The sequence below is a fragment of the Calypte anna genome, chromosome 4B (assembly GCF_003957555.1).
Source record: "Calypte anna isolate BGI_N300 chromosome 4B, bCalAnn1_v1.p, whole genome shotgun sequence".
In the NCBI taxonomy this organism is placed as follows: domain Eukaryota; kingdom Metazoa; phylum Chordata; class Aves; order Apodiformes; family Trochilidae; genus Calypte; species Calypte anna.
Genome location: NC_044249.1, coordinates 7,176,779 through 7,199,774, shown reverse-complemented (window position 1 = coordinate 7,199,774; position 22,996 = coordinate 7,176,779).

Below are 22,996 nucleotides of genomic sequence, written 5' to 3'. Positions count from 1 at the left end.
CCACAGCTTCCCTGAGCACCCTGTGCCAGTGTCTCACCACCCTCACAGGAAAGAATTTAGTCCTAATGTCCAGCGTAAATCTATCCTCTTCCAGTTTGAAACTGATACCTTTCATACTGTTGCTACATATCCTTGTAAAAAGTCTCTTCCCAGCTGTCCTGTATCCCTTCAGGTGTTGGAAGGTGCTATAAACTCTCCCTTCTCCAAGCTGAACAACTTTCTGGGCTGCAAACTCACATTGCCAGCTCATCTTGAGCTTTCCATCACTCAGCACGCCCAAGTCCCTTTCCTCAGGGCTGCCCTCCATCAATGCATTTCGGATTTCCCCAGCCCGTGTGTGTATATGATCCAGTATATAGTTATATGATCTTATTAATTCCAGAATGATCTTGGCTTACATAGGTCTTATCAGAGAAATAATGAGGGTCCCGCAGCTGCCAGTCTGTACCAGAGCCAGATAGGAAAGTGCTGATCAGTTTATTTTTCAGGTGGATTACTGAACACAGAGGCTAGGAGATTTATTTATTTTTTTTAATGTCAAATGGAAAGAAAATTGCACAACAAAAGTGAACTTTAATTTTCTCCATATCTTCTCCCCTTTTCCCCAGCTATCCCCTAATGTCTGGAAAATACTTTCCTCTCTCTCTCCTTTTTTTTTCTTTTTCTTTTTTTTTTTTTCTTTAGGGATTTAGTACCATGGTAGGAGTTAATCAGCTGTGAAAGCTTCTAGACTGGATTTTTTATTCTTCCATTATTGATTTAGTATCTTGGTGAAACTCTTAATTCTAGTGATACAAAGAAAATGTACTATGGCTTTTCAGAACACAGAATTATATTCTCTCTTCCTTCCGGAGCTGTTTATCTTCTCTCTTTGAACACATATCCCCTGATATTTTTTTCACCCCCAGGCTTAGGCTAAAAGCCTTTAAGAGGCAAAATCTGCAAACCCAACCGAGTTCACCTGACTGTCCCAGAGTTCAGGCACAGGCACAGTCAGAAAAGTTGGACCATATTGCGCCCATGTTTCCAGGCAACCATCGTGTTAATCAGGAGCATCCAACTGTGCTGATTATATCTAGTACTTGAAGCAGAAAAGGAACGTAAAGTAGTTACTCTGGGGAGCAGGCTTGCAAATTTTTGTTTGGCTGCGTGGCTTCAGTGCCTGATGGTCTGATAAAGCAGTATTCTGGTTTTCAATTTCTGTGATAAAGACTGACTGGGCAAGTAGATTTTTCATGCCTGGGCTGGCAAATTGTCTTGACAGTTTTGCAAATCCAGTTGAGAACATTTTATGGTTTGGGAGCCTTCCTCTTTGTTTTATTTCTTATGAGTTTGTCTTTGTAGCTTGTATTTCTTGAGTTGTTTTGCTGGCCATCAGCCTGCTGAGCTACTTTGCCTTCTGCTCAGTAGGCTGCTTTCTGGCTAGCTTAGGCATATACTTAGTTACAGTTCCTGTGTGTGTGAATACTTGGGTTGTTTGATGTCAGTCAACAAAATCCTTCTGCTTTCCCACATCACACCCTTTTAACCTCACAAATACATCTATTTTGAATCACAGGCAATGAGACTGGCAAGAGCTCCTCTCTTTCTTGGTTTAAGACCAAGTCACAAATCCAAATCTGAGGTAATTTTCCCTGGTTTGCCACAGGTCTCAAAGCAGCTTCGTGTGCTGTTCCTAGTGGTAAATTACCCTTCATGTACAAAGGCATATGTTGCTGAGGACTCTGGTGTAGTGTGATTTGTACCTGGGAAGACAATTCCCATCTGGTACATTCAGAAATAATCTGTTAGGCAGCAGATCAGACAACCTAAAGAATGTGTTATTTCCTGAGTGACAAAACCCCAGTGACCCCAGGAAGGTGGGCTCTAAAGGGTTTGGGTAACCATTATTCAAGTGGACTCCTTAAAGATTTCAAAGCTTCGAGTGGAAAAAAAAATTCACTGGCTAGTGATTCCTTTTTTTTTTTTTTTTTTTTTTTTTTTGTCACCTAGACAAAAAAAGATTTTGACCCAAATCGACACGTTCCTTGCTATCAGTAGATTCTTTTAAATACTGAGTTGCTTTTTCCTTTCATAGTGTATGATGACAGAGCTTTTTCAGCTGTATAACTCATGGAAATCAGGGAGAGACTGCCCTTGTGTTTTAATCAAGATGAACTTGAAAGGTGAACATTGTAGCTGATAGAAATTATTTATAATTTGGTAATAAAAGTTTGTCGAACACTCCAAATTCCATACATCTGCTATGTGCTGGCCTTGAGATACAGAACAATTGCAATTGCCATTACATTTGGCCTTAGATGAAAGATCATAAATTACAATGATAGAGTTCGTATTCATTCCCAGCTCACAGAATTTCCATATTAACATCTTCACCTCAAATATAAATGGTTACAAAGTTACAAAGAAAAGAGTTGTGCTGGCCTTTGTCAACTGGATTTAATGATGGAAGTCGGTGGCTCGTGTACTATTGCCAACTTTTAAACATAAAGCCTTGCAGAATCCTTGTTCAGAGGACCTAATTAAAACTTTACAGTTAACTTTAAAAATGAAAAGGGGTCTGTCAGTCTCTCTCTCTCTTTAATGCAATAAAAGGCATTTCAAATTTAGGGAAGTTTTTCTCTCCCAGCTACTTGAAATAAAAGCATTTCCATAGAGTGAGGTGGCTGATTAATACAAAATCCATTCAAAGGAGTGTCCAGTTTTTCTACTTCTTGTGAAGTGCACACCACTTGTGTGAGCTAAATGCAGAAGGACAACAATCCAGATGACAAAAGAATGTCTGTGGCAGATTTTAATTCAGTCTAAATAATCCCTGGTTATAACCAAGAGATGGAAAAAAGAAAACATGCTGAACAGTCCTCACCTGAAAATTGTGTCAGAGAGGACAAACTCATTCCAGACACAGTCACACCAAGTTGCATGTTTTTTTCCTATGTTTTTAAAAATCAACCTTGGTGCCTTTGATGCTAAAAAAAAAAAAAGAAAAAAAAAAAGAAAAAAAAAGTTTTAAAATTATACAATTTAATGAGAGGCCAAGAATGAGCTTCACATGCAGAATTCTCCTTGTTCAGAGCCTTTGAGTGTATAGGGGCAGCGGGAGTTCTCAGCCTCCATGAAATAGAGTTGAGCCTGAGAAACTGCAGTTCAGGATTAGCACTGTTATCACAGGGTTTCCTGAGGGCCTAGAAGTAAACACCAATCTACATTTCTGGAGTTTGAGAGGTGGAAAGTGAGAGTTTGTTCCTACTGAAGCCAGTGGAAGTTTTCCTAATTACTTCTATGTATATAGGATGCCTCTATAAATTATTGGAAATACACCTGAAATCTCAGATCTGTCTTTGTGGTACCAAAATAGAACTGTTAGACTGAGAGCTATCACTGAGAGCTGGGTTTTAGAAACCCAGCAATGGATCTCAGCTGCTGAACAATCAGTGAGCCCACTCACCTGATCCAAACTTCCCCCAGTGGTTTTAGGATAAATCTCTTAAGCTGCACATCCATTCCACCCATTTTGAATCAAAGCGCTGCCCATGTTTTCTCTGTAGCTCTCCCACAGGCTTCCTAAGGGAGAACCTTATGACAAGAAAGCTTTTGCAACCCAAGTGTCTTGCCTGCTTTTCAGTCCTGAAACAACTCCTGTGCTAGGAGAGCTTCCCCTTTGTGCTGTGGGCCCCCAGGCTCTTGTGGGGTGTGATCTGGTGAAGGTTCCTGTGTGCAGAGAAATGACCAGTGCCAGCTTTGCACTTCACAGGACTACTGAAGCTGACCTCATGGCTTTCTTGAGGTTGGCATAACCTCCATGCTCTCTGTCCCTTTCTTTTCCCTGGAGCTTTGTTCTTCCACTCGAATTTTTACTTCTTAGAGGAAGAAGCAATAGAAAGGAAGTATTAGGTCCTCCCTCCTTTTCCTCCTCAGAAAACTTCCTGGTAAACGGGAGCTGTCAGCAGGTCTTCAGGGACCTGGGGAGAATAATGAGAACTCAGCCTGAGTCTCCAGGACTCAGGTCTGTAGATAAGATCTACAAGTCTGTAGAAAAGAAAAGTCCCCAGCAGCTTTTAGAGATCTCTTAACTCCCTCCAAATTCCTGGGAGTGCTTCCTGTGGCTTCTCCAAGGGACAAGCTTTCTCATGAGCCTGCAGAGGTTTGGCATCCCCCTTTGTGTGCATTTGGGTGGGAGAGCTCAAGCCTTTCAGCTTTCGAATAGTTGTCTCTCTGTGCCTATACAGTAAAAAAGAAAAGATTTTTTTCACCTTAGATGAAGACTTAGTTATCCAGCATTATTTCCCATGCTATGCTAAGATCACCAGAAATGCTGATTCCCAGCCATGTTTTCAATTAAAACATTAATGCATTTTTAGATTGGACTGTGACCAAAAGGTACTTGGTTTATGTTACAGATTTTAGATAGAAGAGCCCAGTAAAATTCTGTCCTTCTCAAGTTCTTACACTGTCTTCACTACTGTGGGATGTTCATGTCCTGCTCTGTGGGCTGAGTGACATGATGACCTTTTATCACGTTTGTCTCTCCTACTTTCTGTCGAGTTAAAATAGTTTGAAATATCATATGAAAATTGTACTTTCTATTATGTATGGGCTGAAACCTCCACTTGATTCTTTTCTTTAACACTTAGCTAAATATATAAAAAATATTGTGGAACTGGATGCAGTCTTTTGTGTTTAGACTTTCTAAAATATTTACACCAAAGAAACACAAGCTCTCTATCTTTTTTTCATTGTGGAATATCAATTCCAGGTGAGAAATTCCTGTAGAGTTTTCCCCAGACAGTTCAATGATGCTAAGCCAGTATTTCAGGCTGAAAACTCTGTTGGTAAGTGTAAGCACAGACATGATCTGAGGTGGCTACTTTAGATTGACATGCTGGAATAAAGCATATGCAAGGTCCTCCCAGCTCCCCATAAATGCTTCTGATGCAGACCCGGGGATGTGAAGTAAACATGAGGCAGCTCTGATTTATAGTGTGGTGAAAGCAATCCATACTGTTCTGAAATTCAGCAAAGCAGCAACATAAAAAAAATGTTTAGCCACCTTTCTGTCCCTCTCTGACCCTTTCTACTTAAGGATCCAGCTGATGCTCTGGGGAAGAAGTATCATCTGACTCCTAGGATAATTAAGTCTCCTTATGGGACCTGATTGGATCTGCCAATTACCTGGCTTCTTCCAGCTTCTCAAGCAAATTTTCCCATTTATCTGAGCCTCCACAGGTCTTTCATATATGGGAAGAATTTGTGTCTGCTTCTCCTTAGAAAGATCCTGAGAGCCTTTCCATGGATTTCAGCAAGCTGCAGATTAGGGATCAAGCCTAACATAAATAGAGTGGGTTGGTTTTTTCCATCCATATATTTCAATTCTTCCAGAAACTGTGAGACATAATCCTGAACCCAGCAGTGTGACTTCACTGTATGGAGCAGCTAGCACAGCTTAAGTAAGAGCTGTAAGTAGCAAATTGAGTTTTATTGACACAGACCAAAAAATTATATTTAAAAAGTGTAGATAACTGTGAAATGCAAAGCATTTGCTGACAGGTACCAAGAAAAAATACTGGAAAATGAAGACACGAAAAAAGAGTTTTCAAGGTCTGGACTTGGAAACCTTTGTTTTTGTTGCTAGTGTGCATTTGTAGAGTATGCAGAACCTCCTTATTTTACTGAAATGTGGAAAAAAAAAAAAAAAAAAAGGAAGAATAATCAAATATTAGAGAGAAAATGAGTATACAAAGATGACTGAGTTTAGCTGAGTGAGTAGTACCTTCCTGGATATTAGCCAGACTGGAAAGTACATGTGGAGGCTACCAAGTCAGTGTTTACTCTGATATTACACGTTGCTGCTGCCAGGACACTGGAAACAGGCAAAAATGATGGTGTTCCTTGTCACTCAGAGTACCTGGGTTCTCATCTGCCTCTTCCAGAGGCTTCCATCACGTCCTCAGTGACTCAGTTCCCACATTCATTTAGCAGAAATTTGATTTTATGGAAGAACTTACTTTTATTACTATAAATAATTTTGGGGGTGAAAGGAAAATAGGAAAGACTTGTACAGAAAAATCTCAAATATTCCTGCTTTCAGTAACTTTAAATATTTATTCTACTGTTAATCTAGGAAGTGAAATAATTAGGTATTATAAATAGTGGAGACTGTGATATAATCACTCTGTTCTTTATGTGCCATTACTAACTGAAGAGGTCAGTTTCTCTAGAAATAAAATGTGATTTAATGTCAATATATGGTCACTCCCAGAGCATTTTGGAGTTGGTATTTTCCAGTGGCCTCAGTTCTTGACCATTGACTACAAAATCATTATTTCTGAGGTTAAGGAAATAATATAGAATGTGATTATTTTGTAATGTAGCAACAAAAATAGGTAAAATAAAAAGAAAGGACTACACACTATATATATGCAAAGTAAACAGTTTTGCTAGGAGTGGAATAAAAGCATAAAGTTTCATATTAAGTCAAAGTTGATTTTTCACTGAGTACATTATATACACTCGTGTCTTTCTATCTTTATTATTATTTCAGTGGATACACCAGCAAAAAAAAAAGAATGGTATCTATAAATATAGATCTGCCAATATGGTGTGACTGCCTGTGCCTGAGGCCCCAGGGCCTGCAGTTTCAGAGGTAGTAAAAACATCAAACAGTCTTCAGATCCAATTTCTTGTTCACACATGCAAGAAAGTTTTCCTATGCACTTTAGTTTTGGCTGCTTTTACAAGAAAAAAATATAGTGCTGGCAAAATTACATATAAAAAAATTAAGGTTATGTCCTAACACTTTCAGGTCTGTGATAACAGGTATGAGTGATGAGGCCTTCCAGGAGAGGGGGATGATACCGGGCAACTGTTCCATGGTTTGTTTTTCAGCTTTCAGGCAAAGCTGCCATCTGTGCTATCAGTGCAGCTCCACTGGTCCTAGGAATTGTAGGAGCTTTAGGGCAAAAAAAACCACCCATGTTTTCTCACTCGCCTAATCCTACCTAGGAAATTTAGAGGGCAGTAACATAATTAGCCTGTAGCAATCCAGGCCACCTGCCATTAAAAAGAGCACACTTGCTGCTGGTGGTGGACCTGCACAGGTTCTGAAAGCAATGGAGAATGCTGGTAGCACCAAGCATAGGCAAGACTTGAGACAGTGAAACAGAAAAGATTCAAAAGCCTGTTCTGAGGAGAAGAGAGATGATAAAAAAGCCTGATCAGCAGTACTTGCAGCGTTTTGTGGTTAGGAAAGTGTTGGCAACACTGCTATAAAATGAGTTATAAATCCTTATGACTTGGATCATTAAAGAATTACAGCTCTCATTACTTCACTCTCCTCTGCTCTACATAAACAGAGGACTTCATTCTACAAAGGTGATGAAGAAAATCCCTTCTGCTTTCAGGAGAAACTGGAAGGTTTCAGGAAGCAGCAAGCTGTTTTCATACCATGCATTTCTTTCTTTAGCTTCTTGTTTCACTTCACTTCTAGCTTCACTGGGTGGGTGACACAGGCTCTGGTTTCCTCCATGACATATGTAGAATCTTCTGGTTTCACCTCTTCAGACCATATCCCAGCCATGTAATCTTCTGAGCTACTAAATTTTTCCTATGCACCTTGTTCATCCAAATAATTTTGGGGGTTTGTTTTCTTCATGATATTCACCTGAGCAATTGTCTGCTTGGAATGGGCGCTGCCAATTGATTTCACAAAATGCACATAGCCCAGCCTAAATATATATTTCTGTCTCTGGATGTTAGGGTTCAGACATTAAAATCAATGCCTTGGAGGTGAAAGGCTTCATCGCCCATAAATAACTCTCAAACCACCCATTTCAGCTCCTCAAACAGAATATTGACAATGGAGTATGTCATGGGAAGATGAAAATACACATCCTATGCTTAGATGCTGAAGCTTCCTCAGCTGGAGGGAATTCTAATGGAAGTGGGGAGTAGCAGTGGATTTGTATTCTTGTACAAACGATGAGATTTTTTTTTTTTCTCTCTTATTATAAAGAATTATCTGAGATAATTTTAGCCCAATAATGAAAAATAAATGAGTAATCACATGCTCTGTGAACAGTTCAGGGATGCACCAGCAAAAGATGCAAATTTCCAGTTTCAATTAAGCAAATCAAATAGCAGGCAGGCTACTTTGGAGGTGTAGGATCTATTCTCACTTGTGTTGCTGAGCTGCTCTCAAATGTCAAGACAGGGCATCTCACCTCTGTTTCCCTTCTGGAACACAAAAAGAATGATATGTCTGAAGGGCTTTCAGATCAATGAATGAAAAGCTTTGTGGAATAGCAAGGTATTATTAATATCCTAATGATGCTGTGGGAGAAAATGATCAATAAGTGTTTATATTTTTCCTTGCTGGTTTGGAGATATTTTTCTGTTGTCTGTATTTTCTAAAGCCATCTGCATAACAGCAGAATGCTGTCACTTTCCTGCAGAACATACAAGTCTTTTTGTACCACAATGATATAAAAATGAAAAACAGGTTAAATTCTGGCATGCCATTCCTCTCAGGGCTGGAGGGCCAAAGTCAAAGGGAAAACCTAATGATTTACTGCACAAGCAAGTGCAAAATCTATACATTAATAAATTCTACAAGACTGTATAGTCATGCTTTACTCAGGCTGGGTTTTGAGCTTGTATTTTTTAGAAAATGAATTAAAAAGGATTACTTTAAAAAATCACCCCACATTAAATAGTCCATGTGTAATTATTTTTGAAGTAACCTCACTACTACTATACTTCTTCCTTTTGGCAGTAAAGCAGAGTGCTTCTCTTCCATATTTTCATAATGAAGGCTCCCAAGCACAGGATACTGTGGCAGATTTACAGCCTGTGAGCAGCAGAACTGACAGGCATTTTAATATGAAAGGAGATATGATGTCTTTAGTGTACAGTGATGTCACTTCTAACAAGGTAGAAGCCTGCTTTTTGCTTTACAATCACCATAAGAAGTGAAACCTGTCTGCTACAGGAGTGACCTTTTAACCCAGGAGAAGGTCACAAATAATAGGAAAAAGACAGACCTCTGCTTCCTCAGGTGGAAGGGCACACTGATGTTGGAGGAGCAAGGCTATTGTGGATGTGCATTATCACCAGGAAGTTGAAGCTAGATATAGTCTGGCTAGAGCTAACCTTGAGAACAGAAAAGGGAAGGATAATGAAAATCCTCAAGGGAGTGTTTAACTGAAAGCTGGGCTGCCTGTTGACCACCTTTTTTTCTTTTATCCAGCATTGATTGGGCCTAATAACCTGAAAGCAATATTGACAGCAATATAGTCTCCCATTAGCTGGACACATGATTATTTCACTGAAAGGACAGCAATCCAGTGCAAACCCAAAGGGCTTTCATTCTACATTAGACCAATGAATTTACTACTTTTTCTAGAACCACTTGCCAGTGATTTTAAAGGCTGCTTTAAAATGTGCATGTCTTGATTCCCTTCTTAAATGTGTTTCCAGCTCCTGACTGAAAGATTTTATCGTGTAATTCTGAAGCTGCACCATTCTTAAGCTTTGTATACAAGAACATAAACTGAAAAGGCAAAAAGGGCAAGAAATCTCAAGGTCCAGTATCTTGTGTTAGAATTTTGTTGGTGACTTTGATTAAAGCCAGAAAATAAAAGTATACAGGCATATATATGTATACACACACACACACACACACACTATATATATATATATATCTTCAAGAGATTTACTTCCTCTGAACTATAATTCAAGAAAATCAACTTTGAATCTCATGCATTTTAGTGTTTTGACATTTTGATCTTGAAGGAAAATACTAAGAGATGGGAAGAACAACAGAAGCAGCAATGCTATTGTTATCCATTGTCCCTGTAGAAATGTTAATTTTAAAAGAAAATCCTTTTCATCGTGATCTGAACCATCATATTCTCCCATCTGGGGTGCCAGGACACTGAGGCAAAACAAGGAGGAAATCAGAGTGTTGGCCAGTGTATGTAGTGTGATCTCCAAAAGGAAGCATTGAGTCAGCACAGATCTGTGTGTCCTGCAAAATCAGAAATTATGGTTGACCTCATGAAGATGCCTGCAATATTCCACAGCTAGCTCTGTATTGTTTTGAATTTAATTTTTATAAATTAGTTTGTTCTGGGAGGTGACATGATTGGTTTTAATTTACATTGAAATACCTCTCTCTCTTCATCCCTCTTCAAAATGGAGCTAAGAGAAAAACTGCAAATTCAAGTTTACATAAAGAAATAACCAACCCACACTTCAGTAGAAAAATGTCAGAAGTATAGGCAGTATAAGTAAATTCTTCTCCCCATTTTAAGGCTGTTCTTCTGACAGCAAATGAACTTTCAATGTGCTGTGCATTCATCTCCCTATACATGCTTGGAGATATGATAATATTCTTGTTATATTTTCCAAAAAGTAAAAATACTGGTAAATCCAGTATGATGTGATACTGCTGAAGATCCATAAGTCACTGCAAAAAAAAAAAAAAAAAAAGATCTGATGCTATTATTATAATTTAATGACTTTGTAATTGTTTTAAAAGATCCTGAGTCTGAAGACAAAAGCAGCTTGACAGCCTGAGCAAGTTGTGAGCTGCTTCAGTTTCCATGCTACCTTCTTTCTGTCAATATATTGGTTATGAAGTTCTGTGAGGCCAGTCTCAAAAGGCAGACTGTCACATTTGTCAAAAGATAAAACATCCCCATGGGTACAAAGAATCCAGGGACACAAGCTGATAGACAGGAGCAGCACTGCAACTCTAACATTTTATGGCTAAGTTCAATGAGTGAGTCCTTAAATGGGTAATTGAATTGATGAAAGGCTTAGAGTTGCCCTGATTAAGCTTGTTCTTTCTCCATATGAAAGACTCAGGACAGTTTAAGCAAAAATTGAGGAAGAAATTCAGGAGAGTGACATTCATAAGCACTTTGAAAGTTGGTCTTGCATGAAAAGGTTGCCATTTGTTAAGCCATGTGCCAGTTGTAGACACAAAGAATCCCCTTTCCCACCAAGTGTCATTTGCAACAGCCCCTTTTTATTTTCCTAGGTGAGGGTTTGTAAATATTTTTAGAACATGTCTCACCACCTCATGACTCATTCCCCTTATGATCTTTGGTATTTTTCCCATTTGTGCTTGTGTAGCATCCCTGTGGCATATGGTCACCTGGGAAAGTTCTGTTAGGGCAGAAATTCAGGGATTTGGGCTGTTTTTAAGGACTCTGGAAGCTATAAACATCAAAGAAGAACCAAAGAAATATTTTTCAGTCGACTGCATTACATTGATCAATCTCATTGTTTGCTCCTATTTTCCATGCTCTATTCCTCTATTGTATCTTTGATTATAACTAAATCATAAGCTGGGAAATGTGCCTTGCTTCTATGTGTGCTCACACAGTGCAAAGTGAAAGAGATTGATGTCTGTGACTTGGATCATTAGGTGCTACAATGATACAATTTTAAAATAAATGCATATTGGACCAGAAATTAATCACTTCCTGCTTTGAAAAGTCTTGGGTTTAAACCTGTATCTTATTAGTAACTTGCTTTGCTGTTGTTGATTTAGGAAAGGTTTAGTGTCAGTGAGCACACACAGAACTGAAAGCTGTCAGGGAAGGTACCCAGTTCAGGAGGTCTGAAATGATTGAACCAGTCTGGACTCTGGGACTGTATTTGAGTTAATTTCTGATGTTTGAGTCTTGTATAAGTAACTTAATACAAGTTAATAAAGAGCTTCCTTGCATGCTTACACCCTCTACCCAAGTGTGTATATATTTATACCTTGAGTAGATATTTTTGAGAAGAATAGATTTAATCAAGTTTGTCATTTTTATGCATGTTTAGTGCAACTATGTATTTACACTGGTCCCACAGAATATGACTGACAAATTAATGTACCGTGTGCTTGAATATTCATTTTTGAATTCTCCATGAACTGCTTTTGGATTCCTTCCACACAAAGGGCATCATTCACCATTCTGTTTAAATAAGCAGTTTGGTCAGAATCTTTGACTTTTTGAAGTACCTTCTCTTTATAGCAAATTAAAGGTCATAGCTGGAAAACTGGCCACCCAAGCTCTGTCATTTCTATGTATTTTGTTAATTTTTCCTGCTTAATGGTCCTTTCAAATTCAGATTGCACTGTTACTTCAGACTTGCATCAAATGCTCCTCAGAAATAGCAGCTCACAGTGGGAAAAGGTAACCTATTTCCTTCAAGCAGTGTAGGTCTATCCGAACTATTGGCATCACATGAAGATTGATTAAAGCTCTGCAGACACCTAATGCAAAAAAAAAAAAAAAAAAAATTCTCTCTTTGCCTGCTTCAAAGGATAGCTGTCCTGAGTTCTAGCCACTTGCCTCTGAGGTCTGAGGCTGCTGAGTCTGTTTATCAATTAAGGTTTAGAACAACATTCAGAGGATAATGGTAATGAGGGACCACAGCCATGGCTCCAGGGGGATGTATTAGTATTAACCTCTGTGCTAGGTCATGCACTACCCCTTTTAATGAGGGGTGTCAGGGCTTCCCAGACAGGTGCATTTTGAGCTGCAGAGTAACATAACCTTTTCTACGTTATCGTGTCACATGGCAAATTTAAACCACAGTGGGCTGCAATAGGCTTGCTCAGCACTATACATAATTTAATTCCTCAGCTATCTTTCCTCTTTATCTCCTGTTGACATGCTCCAGACTATAAAACAATAATAGAAACCATGTTCAGATAAACATAAACTTTATGAAGGTGTATGGTAGCCTTAGTGCCTTTCCCCTTGTTCACCTCTGTGAGCTGCACTATGGGGTGCTGTTGGTGAAGAGGTGAGGGGTGAAGGTTGGGTGTACTGTGCTTTGGGGTCCCTGCCTGTGTCTGATACTGCCCTCAGCAGCCTTGCACTACAGACTGTGCAAGCCCAGAGGTTTTGTGAGGGGCTGGTAGTTGTGAACAGGGATATATGAGTTTGACCCAGTGCTTTTCTGCACGGTGTGCTTTTGCTTGTCTGTGCTCCCTTGGAGTTTCTATTTTTAAATACTATGTGCATGTCTCCAGAAAATTACCTATTTAAGCTTATAATGAGAAGTTTCCTGGGAACCACCACCTTGTTACCTGTTCCACAATGGGCTCACTCATATAAAATAGGCTTGAAATATACCCTATTTCTCTTCAGGTTTTGGAAGCTGAAACCAGTTGATTCCATTAGCCATCAGTCAGAGACAGAATAACTCATAGATCTGAAAGTGCTGGATCCAAGTATCATTATTTATGGCTGGGAGACAGCATAATTCAGTGAAATATGCTGCTTTCCCCAGGAATTACATAAGAATTACCACCTTTATGCTGCTTTGTAATCCTGGATAAGCCACCTAAACAATTTGTGACTCAGGTTCCCCTTTATAAAAGGAGCATAATGGGACTTCCCAATGAAAAATGCTCAGAATCAGTGACAGGGCCTCTTTGCCACACTGACAATAGCAGTGACCTTTGAGGCAGGACAGCAGAGAGATGCAGGTGAGATCAGCCTTGCCTGCTCTGCCACAAGGGAGGGCACAAGCAGCAGCTAAGGCTACAAAACTGGGTGATGCTGGAGAGCCTTTGTAGCTGCTGGGCTGGCCAGGCTTCTGGCTTCTCCTTCCTCTGCTGCACTGGGAGGCCAACCAGATGTTGTGATCTGGCTCTAAGTAAAGCCTTTTCCTAAGAGCACTAGTGAGTATCTGATGAGGTATCCTTGTTTGTGGTATTGATTTATGCAGTCTTTTAATTGCATTCAAATAGGTGTAGCCAGATACATGTTGGCAGTAGAATAAGCTTTTATGAGTCCAGGCTAATGAATGGGTCCCTCTGCACTCTCTGAAATCATTTGAGTGCCTCCCTTGTGCATAGATTGAAATTACAGCAGCAGCCATGGCACAAGTGTGCCAGCACCTAGAGAACAAGTCCAGTGTGGACACATCAGTCAGTGTCATATTGATCAGATTAAACTAAGGGGAGTAGTAGTCTGTCAGTGCTAAAATGTTGCCCTTGTTTTATATTTGTGCATTTTTCTAGAGCCAATGTTTCAATGATATCTGCTATAACTGAATATTATTAACAACCATGTTTTATTCACTTAAAGATTTTCTGGAAGCGTCAGTCATCTTTTTTCATCTGATAACAATGCAAAATTTCATTTGGAAAGGGCTGCAGTAGCCCCAGGTGGAGCTCAAGAGCCAGCTGAGAGATCTTGAAAGAAGTTTTGATTAGTGGAGGAAGGTCCACATCAAGAAAAATACACTGATGCTCTCAGTTGCCTCCTCCTGACCTTCCCATTGACTTATGCTAGCTAGAGGCCAGCCTATGGTGGAGTTACTGTTGAAACTGAGGGGGATAAGCAATAGTTTTTCAGACATGATCTATTCCTGGTAGCTGATGATGGATTTTAGATGTTTGGATAAATGTCCCTGCCTTTTTTTTATAGTGATAAAATTGTTTCTGGTGCATAAAAGTATTGCATGACATTGGAACACTTGTAGAGTGCAGCAGCAGTGGTAGCTATATTTCAGGTGCCCTTCTTAATCATTCAGATCCAAGGAAAGAATGTGCCTTTGAAGTGCCTGAGGGACAGCATGATTGGCATCAAGGATAAGCACACCTCCTGGAGAGCTGTGGCACTGTGGTCAGTGAGGAAGGAGGCTGATCAATGCCACCCCAACCCAGCCATCAGCAGTAAAAGAAATCCGTGACAGGAAAGGCTTGTCAGGTGCCACAGAGTGCCTCTGGTTAGCAGCAGTGCTCTGCTCCTGAGTGGACAACTTCTGGGCTAAGAAACAAGGTGGCATCCAGTTTTAGGATGATAGAATGCAACTGTCAAAACTTGTGGGCTGTGTGTTTGGTTATATTACAATGGCAATGTCAGGTGTTTAGCCTTTTATGATTACATTGTGTAACACTAGAAAAAGAGCATAGCTAAGAGCTACATTTATTTTTGCTAACTCTACCCTTTACTGTGATGCAAGAAGTGTTTCTTACCCTATATCAATACATGATTTGCATATTTGTCTATGTATTCACAATAAAACTACTCTTGGTATGCAGAATTACACATAACTGCATCTTCGTTCTCCATCTGTACAGTACTTTACAGAGTGCAATGTCAACAGATCTGCCTGAAAAGGATTCAGGAATGCCAGATACCCCCTCTTACCTCTGCTGCTGTAATTCCTATAGGTCTGATCCAAACACACCAGAACGTTTTGAGAAGTCTTCCATTTATCTCAGTGGCCTTTGCATGAAGATCCAAGAGACATTTGCCTTTTTAAAGGTGAATTGTCAAATTACAGGAGTTACACTTTCAGTCCTTAGAGACTGATCCTTAAAACAGTGGTCTCCAAAATTTCTGGATCATGCGCCCCAATTAGCAAAAAAATCTTCAGCATGCACCACCAGTGTATGTATAATCATTAATTTATAAACTATATACATGTACTACTGTATCAATGCATTATGTACCTTATAAAACTTACACAAAAATATCCAGAAGGCACAAAAATATTCAATACTCACAAAAGCTGCTCACCTAAATGTCACTCTGAACTTTTGAAATCTCCTTTATAGCTATCTTTCCCTTCTCCATTTTTGACCTTAGGACAGAGAACATGTCTATTTAATGCTTACATTAAAATGTAGCATGTCTGCATTAAAATATTCAGCTCCTATTAGCCACTCTAAAATGAAATGGTCACCAACTTCCTCAGATCTTGCTGTCATATTAAAATTATTATAATCCCATTTCTCCAAGGAAACATTGTTTTAGCTGAACATCCTAATGCAACGTTTAAAAGTGGACTTCTTTATTTTTAATACATGCCATTCGTTGCATGCAAACTAAGTAGTGTAGGGAAAATTTGGCCCATTCCCCTGTTAACATTGCCATACCCAGCTTGTTTAAGGTAATCTAGCACACCACAGAGTATCAAGTCCTGACATTAAATAGGAATCCTAGCATGTCAGTCACTGATTTAATATGAAAGATTTCATAATGAAACCTTGGTGTAAAAAGCCCATTGCAACAAATCACTGGAAACCTTCCCTTTTTTCATTTGAAATATGTTTTCAGGAGAAGAGAGGAGTCTGTCCCACCATCAGCTCAAACTAATGTTAGTTCACCCCTCCCCAGTAAGGAGTGCATTAGAAATTAACTCAGTAATTCCTTGTCTTCTGCTGTCACAGGAACTTCCTCCACCAAGATCAATACAGTAATGAGTAATCTGTACAATAGCAGATCATGGGAAGTTATTATATTAAACTGCATTTGGTTTATCCATGACTGGAGCAAAGCTCACCTAGAAGCTCAGCCCAGAAACTTGCCCAGGCAAAAGTGAAAGGAAAGCTCCATCTTATGGGCAACCTGCTGTTCATTCCACACATATTTGGAGCCATTATTATGCAATGTAACTTTAAGTAAAATATGTAACATTTACACATAAATAACCTTTACATCTGAATATAACTCAAAACCTTGCCTCTGTCATGGAAATAATACCTAATACCTGATAATGTCAGATTGAGGAAACTGATTTCAGCCACCATGAGCTGTTGTTTTCGAAGGCACAGGTTGTCCAGCCATGCAACAGTCTGATACAAAAGAAGTACCTCTGGCAAGTTGATTGAATTTATCCATTTTGCAAGTGCTTGTTCAGCCTTTGGATTTCATCTCTTACTGTGCAGGAGCGTTTTGCAGCCAGTATATTCCTGTAGGATGCATAGGCAAAGAACGGTTGAAGACTTGCCAGGTTCCTGAACCTGGAACAACACATGTTTAGTTACATCAAGAGCCCTACTGAAGTAGTGGTGACTATCTGCATATTTTCAGATTTGGGACCTTGCTGGTTAGCTGGTTAGCATTAGCAAGTTTAATATAAGAAAGGCAATAAATTAGATTGATCCCAGATCTTCTTAACGGTGAGTTATGCAGTGTGAAATGCTTCAGACAAAAGTGCACTTTGCAATAATACATGGAAGAGGTTATGCAAATGCAGTCAGAACAAGCAAAAATAAGTTACACTGAGAATCATTTAGTACAAAGAAAAAAGTTTATTCTAGTTCATCATAACCAGATGTGTTCTACAGTGTACCACAGTTTCCATTCTTAAAAAAACCACCGTGGGATAGGTCAAACTGTGTTGCTGAACCCCTTTTTCCATACAAAAAATACACCCTTGAGTAGATAGTCTTGGTCACAAACAGCTATGTAGCTTTTCCTTCTACTTCCTAGTACAAGCAGTGCTGTTGTGCTCAGACTGAATTGTAACAGAAATTAATTTATGTGCAAGGACAAATAGAATAACCCAGGAAATGAAAGACTTTCTAATTATATTTTCTCTTTAGTATTAAGCACATATCAAAATTCTTCATTAATTTACATCCTGTGCTTTTTCCTAGATTTTTTCGTAGTAATTTTTTTTCTCTTCTTAGACAAAGTGGTTTGAGGTGATCTTGGCTTCTCCAGAGAGTTTCATAAATCATGGTAAATAAGACATATCTATGTTTTTTAAAACTCAGGATGAGAATGTTAGGCCCAACTGTGCAGTTTGAATTTTTGTTGTCTATAGTTTCTGTTGGCACCACTACAGAAGGGAGGGGAAAATCCCCATATTTCTGACAACTTACAGCAATTTCAAAATTCCATTGTTATTTAGAGGATGTTCAGATTAAGACCAGAACTTTTCTCCTGGACTTTCAGAGCCATTTGGCATGCATCCTGAAGCACAAAAGAAGAAATGGAAACTCTTTCATAAAGAAGTACAGCTTCTGAAAGATGAATGCTTTGCATGAGTTAATTGAAATTTGTTGGATTATTTTCTATAGCTGTCTTGGATAGACTTGGAAATTTTCCATGATTACCAGTCTACATGTAGCAGCAGTACAAGAGCCTCAACTGCAGATAATCCATTTCTGTCTTTCCCAACAGATAACAACTTGTTCAGAGTAGGTTTGTGTAGAGAGACATTGTCAACCAGGTGCCTTGAGTTGCCAAAGAGTGGGTGTGAGTCCACCTGTGCCTGATTAGGACAGGCCCCTATTGCGCATGAGCAAGACCAGGGGGCCAATAAAGGTGGGACACACACCCACAGAAGGCACCTCAGCTCACTCTGGTGTGAGGCATGGAGAGGCCAGCAGCTTGTTGAGCCTCTGGAGCAAGAAAGGCTCTTCCTGCTACACTTCTACCCTGGAAGTGCTGTGTGGTGGCTGGAGTCCTGGAAGAGACCAGCAGCTCATCGAGCTTCAGGAGCAAGAATGGCTCCTCCCGCTACAGGTTTGGATGACACAGTGTCCTGGTTTGAGAGGACCAGGATAGAAGACACCTGCCTGGGACCCCACCAGCAGGTGCCAGGCTGTTGATGTGGCAGTGAGAAATGGGGAGCAGCTGAGCCCATGGGAGGAGAGGATGGGTCAGGAGACCCAAATGGATCAATCACAGTGTTCCTGCCCATGGTGCTCAGTATAAAATGGTTCCCAAGAGAGTCCTCCGGGGACTTCTCTGGCTGGTGTACTAGCTGGTTAAGGCATTGTGCTTGCTGCCCCTAATTTCCTCACTGGAGAAGACCCTCATTCCCAACAGGTCACCTTCTGCCTTCCCAGGCAGGACCAGCTTGGTTGCTCCAAGTCTGTTGTGAGCTGTCCCTGAGACCCTGAGCTTGGGCATCCCCATCTGCTGCCCAGTCCAGTGTGGGTTTGTTACTGGGTTGGGTAGTAATGACACCTGAGGAGGGCAAGCTCCACATTTACATATTTGTCTATACATTTGTCTTATATGATTTGCTGTTAAATCTGCCCAAGTTTTTTCTTCCAATGTTGAAGTCTCTCTCCTTTATTCCCTTCTTCATCTGTCCCTGGGAGGGTCGTGGGGATTAACAGAGAGCATCTGTCACTGTCCCGTTACTGTCTAAAACTGTGACACAGTAATATTAATGACAGCAGCTGTTGGTACATCAGAAGTACCACAGGCTGAGCTATGCTGTCAGGCAAGTCACGAGTACCTCTCCTCAGATATTTCTTGCTTTCTTTTGTGACAGTAGCCACTATGGCAGATGGGAAAACAGGGTTAATGTACTCTGAAACTATATGTCTTTCATGTAAAGAGAAGCTCTTGTACATTAGAAGTATGAAAATCTAAGGACTTCTGGCCAGCCAGTTAAGGGGGAATGGGCCTGGCCCATGGTGGCCACCTGTAGGTTTCTGTCTTCTCCTGCCCTACTTCTTTGATGGGTCAGAGCTTGTGTTTACCCAAAATACTACTGGGACAATGATCAGACAACAAAGTCATGCAAGATGGATGTTCTTCACTGGCTGGGTTTCCTTTATGGCTGTGTCTTTTAATGAAGAAAATAACTTTATGTTTGTATATCTATCTGATCAGACAGGAAGGGTGTTTGCCACACCACTGAGCTACATACGAGTAGAGTGATGCACCTCAGACAACAGAGAACCTGTCTAGACCTCTCGTGTGAAATAATTGTTTCTGAACTGCCTATTGTCACTTAGGAGCAAGATCTTTGGGTTATAGTGCAGTGTTAATGAAAATATCAGCTCAGTGCTGAGTAGCAAATGGGTAAAAAAAAAAAAAAAAAAAGGCAAATTACACATGAAAGATTGTCAGAAAAGGAAGTGTCATGGGTGAAGCTGATGTAATGCAAGTGGGGAATGCAAAGTACTTGCTGAGTGCAAGCTGGATACCACACTGCAGTCCTTGCTGCCCTTACCAGCACCTGACAGGCCTCGCGTGTCATGGCTGGGCTCTTCCCTTGGCTTCCCCCCAGCACCCAGCTGCAGGGCAGCCACCTCCTTGCCATGGCACAGCCTCTGCCCCTTCCCACTGTGGGGAGCAGCTGCCATCTGCAGCAGAATCAACCCCTGTCTCCAGCACAGCTGCCAGGGAGGAAGGGAGAGAGAGAGGGAGGAAGCCCACCCTGGGCAGCTGAGGTGAGTTCCTCATGGCTCCAGCCACCTGCAGCCTCTGCTCATGGCCACGTGAAGGTCCCTGCAGGCCTTCAGCCCCCAGTGCCACCACCAGCATGTATCTGGGGACAATGCCAGACAGTGCCTCCTCAGCCAGCAGCACGCCTCTTCCTCTACAACGGAGGAGAAGGTGTCAGGTCAAGGAAAAGAAGTAGTGGCAGTTTTCCATGTAACAGCCAGGTGAGCTTTGTGGTGCTGTGTGGGAGCGGTGTGTCAGGTGATGAAAGCTCATCCTAACCTGTCAGAGGGCAGAGCAGTCCCTGGGAGCACAAGTGCTTTGATAAGGACCAGAGAGCTCTCTGTTATCTCTCTGCTTTCTAGAGATCTGCCTTTGGCCACTCTCAGGGCCCAGAAGCCATGTGAGGTGACCCTTTGACACAAGAGATGTCTGGTGCGCAGACACCCACCATTTACCTCAGGTCTGGCCACCTCTGGAACGGAGCTTTGCAGATATTTGCAAAGCTCAGCCTGGTGTTTGTACCTGAGTGAAAGGAAGATATTGTCACTGACACTAGAGGATACAGCTAAAGAAATGCCTTCAGTAGTGGTATTGCTGCCTAACAACTTTAGCACGTTTGGTAGTATTTGTTTCCAGAGTCCCTAGTTCTTAGAGTTGCAGGAGAATACAGAAATATCCATTTCCTTGCAGAGGTTCAGGTTACACAACTCAGGTTACACTCTTGGGTTTGTAAGCTGTCTGAGAGGTCAAATCCAGTCAAATGCTGGTGTGGCTTATCTTGTATTAAATATTGCAGTAGTCATTTTATCTATCTGAGAGGAGTGAAGGGTTCAGTGACCCTGAGACTTGAGTCTGTGGTGCCAGGGAGTCAGGGAATTTTTCAGACTTGTAGTATTATGTTTATCCTCTTAGAGTCAGACTATTTTTTAAAAGATGGTATTAAAGATTCCTATAAAGTAAGAAAAACACCACAAAGAAAACCCCTCTCTGATTATATTAATTCATAAGCCTTGTTTATGCTTTGATTCTACAATGCACTCAGCATCTCAAGTAAAAAATATTTTAACTTCTGCTGGCTTCAGTGGGAATCCTTGTACCATATGCTCAGAAAGAAATCAGAAGAGAGGGATCCTGCACAGGGTTCAGAAATGTCTTGAGAGTTCACTCATGGCAAAACAAACTCGTCACAAGGTCATGATTTTTAAAGGCTTCTACAATTCTCAGCTCCCATAGCTGTGGTAATAGCAACATATTTGCTATCGTTATGCAAACAAACTAAGGTCTAATCTTTCTGGCTGAGAAAAATGTAAAAATACTGAATTTGTTTATCTCACCACCAGCAGACAAGCCAGATGACGGAAATATCACAGGGCTCTAAAATACTGTAATTCTTAAAACAAGCTCATGGTATTTTTAATGTGTTTAAGGTTAACAGTCTTGGGATTTTCAGGCTTATTTCCTCTTCCCCCATTGTGCTCCTTATTTTAAGTTCTGGACAACAAAATTCCTCCATCTGTTTGCACATGGGAGTAAGCTAATCCTCTAAAAAATTCTGAGTTTCTAGCTGGGTCACTACTGGCCCTAGTTGGAGGTGACAGTAATGCCCACTGTGAAAGGGTGTTCATGGGCTGAGTGAGCACTGCTTGGTGTTTCTAACTGTTCTGATACACTCTAAATCAGAGTTTCATCAATTGTTTCCACAAAGAGGGGGATCAGGTTTAACATAAGCAACACTACCTTCATTGTGAGCCTTGAGCTACTATCTCATCCCAGCTCTTCACATACTTAAATGATTAGCAGTATTTTTGTTCAAAGCTCTTGGCTACTCTTTTTTGGACAGATGCACTCTTAATTTCTAAACTTTTTCAAGCAGTTCTTCTATATAACAGTGATAGACACACAAAAAAAAAAAGTTTTTCTGATTAGCTGCTTGGATTACGTAATCTCATATCTGCATAATATAATTTATTATCCATATCTGAAGTGGATTGGTGCAGCTTCCCCACTATATTATTAGCTGTTTCCATTATTTTCTAAAGAAGAATCTCCTGGGCCTTCTTTGTGATACAAGCATTACTGCTAACTGTGTAGCTGGCTGGAAAGGATGATGGTGTCCCCTGCTATTATAAATCTAGTGAGCTCACCTTTAGATGTCTGTCTCTATTCTCCCCTTTGGGCATTGTTCCAGTCACTTTTTGCCCTTTTTAGTTTAAAGAATAATCCTGTCCATATGGTTAAAGGAGGAAGTATACTTGCTCTCAGATTCAATTAATGTGTGCTTGTTCTATATATTTTGGAATCATACTGCCCTTGTGCAGGAAGGGAAAAAAAGAGCCATCTTCAATGAAAAACTAAAGTAGTGTGCTATGTGCATTGAAGAATAAAGCCCATGCTAGGGGATACAGCTGATCTAAATATGAATGCCCTGATTCATGTAGGTGGCCAAACTCTTTCAAACAGAAACATAATTTGACCTATGAAGTAATTAATGCCATGATTATGGGGAGGGAAGACACCGCAGTTCAGGCTGAAGCCAGGCTGCTTTCCATTAATAGAAAGCTCTATTAACCCCTCCCCAACACCTATTTATCAGAGTTTTGTTGGCTGTGAAAAATCTGTCTGCAGTGAGGGCATGGCAGGTTGTTTCTGCAAATGTTTGATAAAGTTAGTGTGACTTTTTCAAGTTATCTACTTCTATTTTTTTTTCCTCCACTATTTGAAAGGGGTAGCTCATCCTCTCACTTCTTCAGATATAGATCCCTTTTACCAGATTTTTGCAGAAGATAGATTGACTTCATTTAAAATGTATTTATTGTTTTTATTCTAGGTGGTTGTGAGAACAATCACCCGCACACCAATATAAATGCTTTTTTTTTTTTCCTGCTGGATATAGCAGCAGAAGTGATACCAACATATTGTTTAGCTGAAATCTAGAAAGAACGTGACAGGTTTGGGTTTCCTTTCACAAAAATTGTAATTAAACTGTGGTACTCATTGCTACAGGATTTTCTGAACCTTGCTTTATGTGTACTGAAAATGTAATTGGACAACTTCCT